Genomic DNA, 12,532 nt, shown 5'->3' with positions numbered 1-12,532 from the left:
TTGCTTCCAGGCACAACAGACGCAGCACGGCATGGCAACGTCTCACCTGGCATGTGGAATAGGTTCTGGGGAGCTTGGGCGGTGCAGTGGAAGAGACGCTAGCAGCGGAAAAGGAGGAGGCAGCTGAGGAGGAGAGGGAGGAGGATGGAGTAGGAGGAGGAGAAGAAGAGTCAGGCCTGCATGCAATCCGTGGCGGTAAAACCAAATCTACACGGGTGCCACGGGTTACATGCTTGACGGCCGTCAGAAGGTTCACCCAGTGGGCAGTAAAACTGATATACCTTCCCTGCCCGTGTTTGCTAGACCACGTGTCTGTGGTCAGATGTATCTTGGCACCGACACTGTGTGCCAGAGATACATTCACTTGCCGCTGAACATGGCCATATAGCTCTGGGATGCCCTTCTCTGAGAAATACTTCCTTCCTGGGACCTTCCATTGTGGTGTTCCAATGGCCACAAATTTGCGAAAGGCCTCCGAGTCCACCAGTTTATATGGCAGTAGTTGGCGGGCTATGAGTTCTGACAAGCCAGCCGCCAACCGTTGGGCAAGAGGGTTATCCGGCATCATCATTTTTTTACGCTCAAACATTAGGCCCACGGAAGCCTGCCTTTTTGCAGAAAAATGTGAGCTTGGCGTGATGGAAGGTGGAGTGGAGGACAATTGTGAGGAGAGAGGAGAAGGAGAAGTAGAAGACGAGGCTGGACGGTGAGAGCCTGCAGTGTGGCTTTGTGTGTTCCGTTGCTCCCACTGGGCTCGGTGATGGCTGCTCATGTGCCTTCTTAAGGCGGTCGTCCCTAGGTGAGTATTGGGCTTACCGCGACTAACGCGTTGACTGCAAAGATTGCAGATGGCAACGCTATTGTCAGCAGCGGACACGTTAAAAAAAGCCCACACTGCGGAGCCATGTGCCGGTGTCCTGGGAGCGCCAGATGTGACCGTACATGGTCGATGACTCGCTCCTGATACATTTGCAGTCTGCTTTGTCCCTGCTGTGCAATGTAAGTCATTGCTGCTTCTCCTCCCTATCTGCTGGTCCATATCTCCCTCTGAACTCCCCTCCTCTTCCTCTCTTGTGGGCACCCACGTGACATCACTAGACACGTCATCATCAACGTCACCTTCCCCACCGCTATAAGTAGAGATCTCGGAGTAGGCAGCAACACCGGGGACCAACCTCCTCCTTGGGCTGATCTGGGTACTGGCGTCAGACTGCTGAGTAGCGCTTGTTGCTACCTCCTCTTCCTGATCCAATACCAAGAGTGGCTGCGCATCAGAAATGTCCTCTTGATATGGATCGGAAAATAATTCCAGTGACTCAAGCGGAAGGTATGTGGTGGTGGTGGTGGTGGTCGTGTTGTTGGTGGTAGTGTCTTTGGGGGTGCACATAGCAGAGAGTGAAGAAGAGGGTGCAGATCGAGAGGATGAGGAGGGTGCAGAAGAGTAAGGCTGAGCGAGCCACTCAACCAAGTCTGGTGCATCCTTTAAAGTAATTGAACGCACCTTCTGCAACTTCCCACTTTGGCTCAAGCCTGTTGCTCCTGCCCTACCCCTACCACCCCTGCGGAAGGGCCTGCCTCTTCCTCTGCATGTCATTTTTTAAATGACCCTGTGACAAAACTCTTAGTCCCTATACCGCTGAAGGACTGCTGCAGTATAGGTGAGCGGTCAGCAGTGGTGCACGTCAACCCTATCTATTGTGGACCTATAGCGGTCCTTACAGAACAGCAGACTGTACCGCACTCAAGCCTATGTACCGTAGCACCCTATACCAAGTTACCAGTCCTTATAAGAACTTTTGTGGACCAAGCAGGTTGTGTATTAGTGTTTAGCAGACTGTACGTCAGTCCCTATACCGCTGAAGGACTGCTGCAGTATAGGGCAGCGGTCAGCAGTGGTGCACGTCAACCCTATCTATTGTGGACCGATAGCGGTCCTTACAGAACAGCAGACTGTACCGCACTCAAGCCTATGTACCGTAGCACCCTATACCAAGTTACCAGTCCTTATAAGAACTTTTGTGGAACAAGCAGGTTGTGTGTTAGTGATTAGCAGACTGTACGTCAGTCCCTATACCGCTGAAGGACTGCTGCAGTATAGGTGAGCGGTCAGCAGTGGTGCACGTCAACCCTATCTATTGTGGACCGATAGCGGTCCTTACAGAACAGCAGACTGTACCGCACTCAAGCCTATGTACCGTAGCACCCTATACCAAGTTACCAGTCCTTATAAGAACTTTTGTGGAACAAGCAGGTTGTGTGTTAGTGATTAGCAGACTGTACGTCAGTCCCTATACCGCTGAAGGACTGCTGCAGTATAGGTGAGCGGTCAGCAGTGGTGCACGTCAACCCTATCTATTGTGGACCGATAGCGGTCCTTACAGAACAGCAGACTGTACCGCACTCAAGCCTATGTACCGTAGCACCCTATACCAAGTTACCAGTCCTTATAAGAACTTTTGTGGACCAAGCAGGTTGTGTATTAGTGTTTAGCAGACTGTACGTCAGTCCCTATACCGCTGAAGGACTGCTGCAGTATAGGGCAGCGGTCAGCAGTGGTGCACGTCAACCCTATCTATTGTGGACCGATAGCGGTCCTTACAGAACAGCAGACTGTACCGCACTCAAGCCTATGTACCGTAGCACCCTATACCAAGTTACCAGTCCTTATAAGAACTTTTGTGGAACAAGCAGGTTGTGTGTTAGTGATTAGCAGACTGTACGTCAGTCCCTATACCGCTGAAGGACTGCTGCAGTATAGGTGAGCGGTCAGCAGTGGTGCACGTCAACCCTATCTATTGTGGACCGATAGCGGTCCTTACAGAACAGCAGACTGTACCGCACTCAAGCCTATGTACCGTAGCACCCTATACCAAGTTACCAGTCCTTATAAGAACTTTTGTGGAACAAGCAGGTTGTGTGTTAGTGATTAGCAGACTGTACGTCAGTCCCTATACCGCTGAAGGACTGCTGCAGTATAGGTGAGCGGTCAGCAGTGGTGCACGTCAACCCTATCTATTGTGGACCGATAGCGGTCCTTACAGAACAGCAGACTGTACCGCACTCAAGCCTATGTACCGTAGCACCCTATACCAAGTTACCAGTCCTTATAAGAACTTTTGTGGACCAAGCAGGTTGTGTATTAGTGTTTAGCAGACTGTACGTCAGTCCCTATACCGCTGAAGGACTGCTGCAGTATAGGGCAGCGGTCAGCAGTGGTGCACGTCAACCCTATCTATTGTGGACCGATAGCGGTCCTTACAGAACAGCAGACTGTACCGCACTCAAGCCTATGTACCGTAGCACCCTATACCAAGTTACCAGTCCTTATAAGAACTTTTGTGGAACAAGCAGGTTGTGTGTTAGTGATTAGCAGACTGTACGTCAGTCCCTATACCGCTGAAGGACTGCTGCAGTATAGGTGAGCGGTCAGCAGTGGTGCACGTCAACCCTATCTATTGTGGACCGATAGCGGTCCTTACAGAACAGCAGACTGTACCGCACTCAAGCCTATGTACCGTAGCACCCTATACCAAGTTACCAGTCCTTATAAGAACTTTTGTGGACCAAGCAGGTTGTGTATTAGTGTTTAGCAGACTGTACGTCAGTCCCTATACCGCTGAAGGACTGCTGCAGTATAGGGCAGCGGTCAGCAGTGGTGCACGTCAACCCTATCTATTGTGGACCGATAGCGGTCCTTACAGAACAGCAGACTGTACCGCACTCAAGCCTATGTACCGTAGCACCCTATACCAAGTTACCAGTCCTTATAAGAACTTTTGTGGACCAAGCAGGTTGTGTATTAGTGTTTAGCAGACTGTACGTCAGTCCCTATACCGCTGAAGGACTGCTGCAGTATAGGGCAGCGGTCAGCAGTGGTGCACGTCAACCCTATCTATTGTGGACCGATAGCGGTCCTTACAGAACAGCAGACTGTACCGCACTCAAGCCTATGTACCGTAGCACCCTATACCAAGTTACCAGTCCTTATAAGAACTTTTGTGGAACAAGTGAGTTGTGAATGTTTAGCAGACTGCAGCAGAAGGGCAGCAGTCAAGTATAATATCCTTTCTATATTTGGAAGAAAGAATATTATACATGTACAAGCCTATTACTGTACCACTGATACCAGTCCTGAAAAGAACCTTTGTGGAACTAATAATAACAGCAAGTCTTTAAAATTACCCTCACTGCCTGACAACACTGCTTCCTTCCTGTCCCTATACAAATTGGCAAAAAAAGAGAACGATTAGTGGTTACTGGAACAGCTCTTTTGTGGACCTTGATAGTAACAGCTAATGATGATGATGATGATGATGATGATGAAAGACTAATCTGGCTGTCCCTGTAGCATACACCGTCCTTTCCCTTTCTCTAAACTAACAAAAGACACTCAGGCTGCTGCAAGAATCAGCAGCACAGCAAACCTATCAACACCTAACACCTATACCAGTCCTGAAAAGAACTTTTGTGTACCAAATAGCTAGTGGTTTATCTCTCCCTACTCCACACAGGAACCTGTCCCTATCTTAACAGAAGAAAGAATGTAAAATGGCCACCGGATCGGGTGTATTTATAGGTTAGGGGGAATGTACAAGTGTCCATGTGCTGTCATGTCTCAATTGGCTGTCCTGTATCACATGATAAACGTGTCACCAAAGGTTAAAGTTCTTGTATACATTAAACACGTAAGTCCGCCGCGGCGAACGACGGAAAAAGGCGTTCGAACGTGCGGACCGCGAATGTCGGAAATTCGCCGCGAAACGACCGCCGGGCGAACCGTTCGGCCATCACTAAAGGTCAGTCGATCAACCAAGTCGTGGACAGGCGCACCCTGTTATCGGTTACAAAGCCTCCAGCAGCACGGAATGCAGCACAGGCCAGTATCTCAATTGAATAATGTGCAAGCTCTGGCCAGTGATACACCCTCAAGACCCAGTAACCCAGAGGATTTTCGTTGGGAAAGGTGTCCAAGTCTGATCTTGCCCTAGGTATTCCTGCACCATGTAAATCAGACGATGGCGATGGTTGCTGGAACTGATCATACCTTGGGGCTGCGGACTAAAAAATTGTCTGAACACATCGGTCAGACGGCCACCTTCTCCACCGCTCCTTCTGTGACTGACCGAAGCCTTAGCAACACGTGTCCAGGACCAGGAATTTGTAACCTCCGAGTCTCTGGGAACACATTGCACAGACCTTTCTGCAAGGTCTCCCGAAGATGTGTCATCCTCTGCTCCCTCTGCGATGGCAAGATAAGGTCTGCAACCTTACCCTTGTACCGTGGATCAAGGAGAGTTGCCAGCCAGTAATGATCCCTCTCCTTGATTCGCTGAATACGAGGATCCTTCCGCAGGCTTTGCAGGATCTGGGAGGCCATGCAGCGTACGTTAGCTGAGGCATTTGGTCCGGAGTCCTCTGGGTCACTAAGGGCATCATGATCCGCAGCCACCTCCTCCCATCCGCGTACAAGTCCACGGGTTTCTTGGGACTGTAAATCATCCCTAAAAGACTGCTGCTGATGCTGAGTACCAGGCTCCACCTCCATGCTGACACAATCCTCCTCCTCCTCCTCCTCCTCCTCCTCTTCCTCTGTGATGAGTGGGAAAGCAGGAACATTGTCTGGATAAAGGGGGCCTCAAGTGTCCTGTCCATTATTCCACACAGCGTGTCCTCCAACAGGTGGGCAAGAGGTACAGTGTCACTGATGCATGCACTGTCACTGCTCACCATCCTTGTGGCCTCCTGAAATGGTGAAAGGACAGTGCATGCATGCCTGATCATGGCCCACTGGCGTGGGGGAAAAAAAACAAGCTCCCCTGACCCTGTCCTGGTGCCGTAGTCGCACAGGTACTCATTGACAGCCCTCTGCTGCATGTGCAGCCGCTGCAGCATGGCCAACGTTGAGTTCCACCTGGTGGGCATGTCACAGATTAGACAGTTCAATTCCTTTTGGAGCTCAGCCAGCCAAGCACTGGCATTATATGATCAGCGGAAATGCACGCAGACTTTCCTGGCCTGCCTCAGGACATCCTGAAAGCCTGGTTACCTGCCCAAGAACCGCTGCACCACCAAGTTAAGGACATGAGCCACACGGGGCACATGGGTCAGTTGTCCCTGTCAGAGGGCAGAGAGGAGGTTGGTGTCATTGTCGCAAACCACCATTCCTGGTTTAAGCTGGTGTGGTGTCAACCACCTCTCAGCCTGCCCCTGCAGAGCTGACAGAATATCTGTCCCAGTGTGGCTCCTGTCCCCCAAGCACACCAGCTCAAGCACGGCATGGCATCTTTTTGCCTGCATACTTGTGTAGCCCCTTGAATGCCTATGGAGCACCACTGGTTCTGAGGACAAAGCACAGGAAGAGGCCATGGAGGAAGAAGAAGAGGAGGGGTGGAGAAGAGAGGTGTATCATACCCAGTAGTAGCATTTTGGAGGCGTGGTGGTGGAACAACCTCCAACACTACTGCATCTTGTCCTGCATCCTTTCCAGCTGCCAGAAGAGTCACCCAATGCGCCGTAAAAGATAGGTAAGGTCCCTGTCCATGCCTGCTGGACCATAAGTCAGCGGTAATATGCACCGTACCGCTGACCGCCCTGTCCAGCGAGGCATGGACATTGCCTTCCACATGCCAGTAGAGAGTCAAAAATCGCCTTCCCTGAGAAAAAGTGGCGTTTAGGAACCTGCCACTGAGGAACCGCACATTGCACAAACTCACAGAAGGGGGCGAAGTCTACCAACTGAAAAGGCAGCAGTTGAAGTACTAGCAATTTAGCCAAGCTAGCATTCAACCGCTGGGCATGTGGATGGCTGGGAGTGAACTTCTTTTGACGGTCCAGCAGCTGGGGCAGGGAAATTTGCCTGCTACAATCGGACATTGGCGTACCACTAGCAGATTGCCCGCAAGTACTTGGCTGTGACACACCTAATTCTACTCCTTCATTCCTCTCAGTGCAGGTTTCAGAGGGGACTGAAGGTATAGTGGGGTTGGAGATCCCAGCTGATGAGGAGAAAGTTGAGGTCCACTTTGTTCTTTTATGTGGATCTTTAAGGTACGCTTGCTAACAAACTGCATGGCAGGTCAACATATGTCTGGTCAAGCATGTGGTGCCCAAGCAGCTGATGTTTTGGCCACGCGAAATATGCTTAAGACATATGTTGCAAATAGCAGGAGTGCGATCTGATGCACTCATCTCAAAAAAGGCCCACACCAAAGAAATTTTGGAATAACGCGCAGTGGCAGCGCCCTGCACAGGCGGAGCTCTGCGGTGTGATTCAGTCGGTGTGCTGCCCTTAAGCTGGCCCCAGGAGGGCATCGTTGGAGATGTGCCTCCTCCTCCTCCTCCTCTCTCTTATCAGGCACCCACGTGGAGTCAGTGACCTCATCATCCCCTCCCTCCTCATCACTGGAGCAAACCTGGCAGTATGCTGCAGCTGGTGGAACATGACTGCCAGATTTCTCTCCTTCTTGGGCATCCCCTCTCTCTGGGCTCACGCTACTGCCTTCCTCTAGCTGGGTATCATCATCAGAGCCTTCTAAACGCTGGGCATCCTCCTGGAGCATGTACCCAACATTGTGCTCAAACAGTTTGGGGGACTCCTTAGGAGGACATGATGGGTCTAGGGAAGGAGTGACTGATGCCATTGAGATGAGGGAAGAGGCTGCGTTGGCAGCTGCTTTGCCAGTACCCTGAGCCTGGGTGAGCGAGGATGAGGAGGATGAGGAGGGCTTGGTCATCCACTCTACCAAGTCTTCGGCATGTTGCGGCTCAACACGTCAAGCTGCCGAAAATAAGTACAAGCGTGTCCCATGGCCACGTGCTGATGAGGATGTACCATGTCCACGACCAGCACTGTTGCCTCTAGACACAGCGCCTGCTTGCCTTATCTTATTGGCTCGTGACTGTCTGTCTCTCCTTGTTGACCTTCCAGACATACTAATGGCCTGCAGGGAGATGAGAACACCAGCAATTGGGCTAGCTTTAGGTGCACACTGAGCAGATGACACAGTACACCGACTGTAATTACTGCAGCTGCCTACCTGTGGTATAGGATCTGAAGAACATCAGCAATTGGGGTAGCTTTAGGTGCACACTGCAGATGACACAGTACACTGACTGTAATTACTGGAGCTGCTTGCCTGCGGTATAGGATCTGAAGAACACCAGCAATTGGGGTAGCTTCAGGTGTACACTGTGCGGGTGGCACAATACACCGACTGTAACTGCTGCAGCTGCCTGTGGTATAGGACCAGAACAACACGAGCAATTGGGATAGCTTCAGGTGTACACTATGCAGGTGGCACAAAACACAGACTCTAACTGCTGCAGCTGCCTGTGGTATAGAACCAGAAAAACACCAGCAATTGGGGTAGCTTCAGGTGTACACTGTGCAGGTGGCACAATACACCGACTGTAACTGCTGCAGCTTCCTGTGGTATAGACCCAGAACAACACCAGAAATTGGGGTAGCTTCAGTTGCACACTGTGCAGGGGGCACAATACACCGACTGTAATTGCAATAGCTTCAGAGGAAATAAACACACTGTCTCCTGCCTCTCTATGAGCGGCAACACACTACGCAAGGCCACCACATACATTTATTTGAGGATAGTGTAACCAGGAATCGATAATAAGTGCATTATTTCTGAAGCAAACTCTTTGAATTTATTTAGGTAAAGAATATGTAACCCCAACATTTATTATACTCCTGATATGTGTCTGTTGTACTATGAAAAAGTATCCTGTTCTCTTTGCATTGCGGTCTTTGTGTGAAACCCCTGGTGTTCCTGCCAGTCCCTCTGCTTTCTTATTAAAAACTGACCACACTAGACACAAGAGCTCATTGTGGTCAGTTCTCTCGCTTATCTGGGAGCTAATCAAATAATCAAGCTTGTATCGACATGCCACCTCCCCCACTCCCACCCCCCACAGAGCCATTCACTTGGAATTTCATTGTGTTGCTGTTTCTCTACCCCAACTCCTGCTGCAGCTAAGAACAGAGATTATGTGAAAGAAAAAAAAGTTATATAGTGGTTTGTTTTATATATATAAATATATACACAGTATATATAGAGTGCTCAGCATAAATGAGTACACCCCTTTTGAAAAATAAGATTTTAATCAATATCTCAATGAACACAAGAACAAATTCCAAAATTTTGACAAAACTGAGTTTTATAAAGTATTTGTTTAGCTCATTACATGAAAGTAAGGTTAATAATATAACTTAGATTAAAAAAAATTCAGTTTTACTCAAATTAGTTGATGCAACAATGAATACACCCCACAACAAATACTACATCTGCAGATTTAACACATATCCAGAATAGGGATGAGCTGAGTGTTCGAGTCGAAGTCACGTTCGACTGGAACACCGATGGTTCGCCTGTTCGGCGAAACCAGAACATTATGGGCCGTTCGCGCCAAATTTGAGAGGCGCTCACGGCCCATAATGCACTGCGCCATTACGCCATATTTTGTATGACCTCCATGATTTGTAAGGACAACACCAAGTCATGGAATGCACATTTGGTGACATATTGCAACATCTATCTTTTTCCATTCTTCAAGAAGGACCTGTTTTATAGCCTGGATGCTGGATGGAAAGTGGGACATACTGGGTCACTGACTCACTTTCACCCTGTTCTTCATGAGAAATGCAACAGTGGCCTTAGATGTGTGTTTTGGATCATTGTCATGTTGGAAAAGTGCCCGAGTGATGGTAGCATCTTCTCTTTCATTATAGAGCAGTGCATCTGTGAATTCATGATACCATCAAGGAAATGCAGCTCCCTGACACCAGCAGCACTCATGCAGCCCTACAAAAGGACACTGCCACCACCATGTTTTACTGTAGCCACCATGCATTTTTCTTTGTACTCCTCACCTTTACGAAGCCATACAGTTTTTATGCCATCAGTTCCAAAAAGATTTATCTTGGTCTCATCACTCCAGAGTACAGAGTCCCAGTAGTTTTTTTCTTTTTCAGCACTGGCCTTGGCAAATTCTAGTATGGACTTTATGAGAGGCTTCCTTTGTGGACGACACCCATCCATGCCATTCCTCTGCAGTGTACGCTATATTGTGTCACGGGAAACAATCATCCGCGTTTGGCTTTCTATTTCTTTAGCTAACTGCAGTGAACTAGCATTGCGATTTTCTTCAACCTTTCTCATCAGAAGACGCTGCTGTGAAGGTGTTAACTTCCATGGATGCCCTGGACGTCTCTGTGAGATGGTTGCAGTTCTATCTTTGGTACATTTTTGTATTGCTTTTGCTAAAGTATTCTGACTGACAAGTAAAGTTTTGCTGATCTTCTTGTAGCCTTCATCTTTCTGTAAAGAAAATCATTTTCTTTCTTAGGCCTTGTGACATTTCTCCTCCATGTGGTGCCATTGTTGACAGCATGAAATTTTCTTTGTTAAGTAATGCGCTTTACAAACGCAACTGTGTTCGCTCAGTGTGTTCTAACTGTAGGGGGGTGATCTCACATAGAACATGACAGAGATCACTGCTCCCGATCACTGGGAGCAGTAGTTTTCTGTCATGTCACTAGGCAGAACAGGGAAATGGCTCCCCGTTCTGCCTGTCATGATCATGGGCCACCAGCGATGTGCACACGCTTACTAGCCTGCGATGATGGAGGGACATACGGGTACGCCCATTTGCGCAACCGTGCCATTCTGCCAACGTACATCAGCAGTCGTGTAGCAGTCAGCAAGTAATAAAAGTATATTCCACTTTTGCAGCCAAATTGGTATAACACCTATTTCATACAGTATTTGTTACATGTTCTCATTCACATAGCATAACTTAAATATTTAAAAAATGCAGCTTACCTTTTCTAGATGCTCTATTCTGAAACTTTCAGCATTGTAAAATCCCACACAATTCTCTATGTTTGTAAGGGGGCTGAGCATAATTAATACTGTGCAGGCAGATTATCATTATCAGTTGCAATCTAGATTTAAACACTACCTGTTTAAAGGGTTAAAGGTTTAGTACTGTAGCTAGGTTTCTTGCATTGTATGTCAATGAGAGGGAGCTCACCCTGTCCATGAGACAGACTCACTTGGGACTCTCTTTAACTTTGTTAAAAAAATCAATGCAGTCAGTCAAGGCACCTTCCCCATTTAAAAGGTCAAATATATATATAATATATATATTTTAATCCAAAACCGGTTTAGAGTAATGTTGGACGAACAGTTCGAGCCAAGCAAAAGTTCAACCTGAACATCGCCTGTTCAGCCATTCGGCGAACACCCAAATTTCCTCTGCACAGTGCATTCTAATACCTAATTGGGCAAAGCTTTGCCCATTCAGGGCAAAGTGAATAGCTTGAATAGCTGGTTGTTAAGGAGCAGGGCCAGGAAGCCGGCGTGGCGTCCTTAACAACCGATGACTCATCAGCTGCCAACTGGCTTTCCCGCTGACAGCTGAATAAAAAAAAATGGGGAAAAAATGGCGGGCGGCGTGGACATTTTTATCAAAAATGATGTGGGGTACCCCCAAAATCCAGACCAGACTTTTATGCGTGCATGCAGCCTGGCAGGCCAGGAAAGGGGGGGAGAGCCCTGGGCTGTGGTTGTGGGGGTCTGTGGGTGAGGGGGCTTACTGGAATCTGGAAGCCCCCTTTAACAAGTGAATGAGTAAGTACTCCTACCCATTCACCAAAAAAGTTTCACCTGGTGGCCCCTTGCGATGTCACTGACCGATGCATGCTGGGTCGGTGACGTCACAAGAGGGGGTGCCACCAGGTGACGTCGCCAGTGGCCCTGCCCTTACCTATACCTACAGTAACTGTCAAACGGCATTGTTATTGATGATGGATCTACACTGGGGGACGTTGTTTTTTTATTTTTAGTAAAGGAATCATCAAAAATACTCCATACTCATTCACATGGGTGGCGGGATCTGGGGGTCGCCTTGTTAACCACTTAAGCCCCGGACCAATTTGCAGCCAAAGGACCAGGCCCCTTTTTGCGATTCGGCACTGCGTCGCTTTAACGGACAATTGCGTGGTCATGCGACGTGCCTCCCAAACAAAATTGGCGTCCTTTTTTTCCCACAAATAGAGCTTTCTTTTGGTGCTATTTGATCACCTCTGCGGTTTTTATTTTTTGCGCTATAAACAAAAATAGAGCGACAATTTTGAAAAAAATGCAATATTTTTTACTTTTTGCTATAATAAATATCCCCAAAAAATATATAAAAAAACATTTTTTTCCCTCAGTTTAGGCAGATACGTATTCTTCTACATATTTTTTGTTAAAAAAATCCCGATTAGCGATTATTGATTGGTTTGTGCAAAATTTATAGCGTTTACAAAATAGAGGACAGTTTTATAGCATTTTTATTAATATTTTTTTTTTACTAGTAATGGCGGCGATCAGCGGTTTTTATTGTGACTGCGACATTATGGCAGACACATCGGATATTGACGACACATTTTTGGGACCGTTGTCATTTATACAGCAATCAATGCTATTTAAATGCATTGATTCCTGTGTAAATGACACTGGCAGTGAAGGAGTTA

This window comes from Lithobates pipiens, unplaced genomic scaffold (genome assembly GCF_037356315.1).
Source record: "Lithobates pipiens isolate NorthernLeopardFrog02 unplaced genomic scaffold, aLitPip1_a1.2 Scaffold_13, whole genome shotgun sequence".
NCBI lineage: Eukaryota > Metazoa > Chordata > Amphibia > Anura > Ranidae > Lithobates > Lithobates pipiens.
This window is presented reverse-complemented; position numbering follows the sequence as displayed.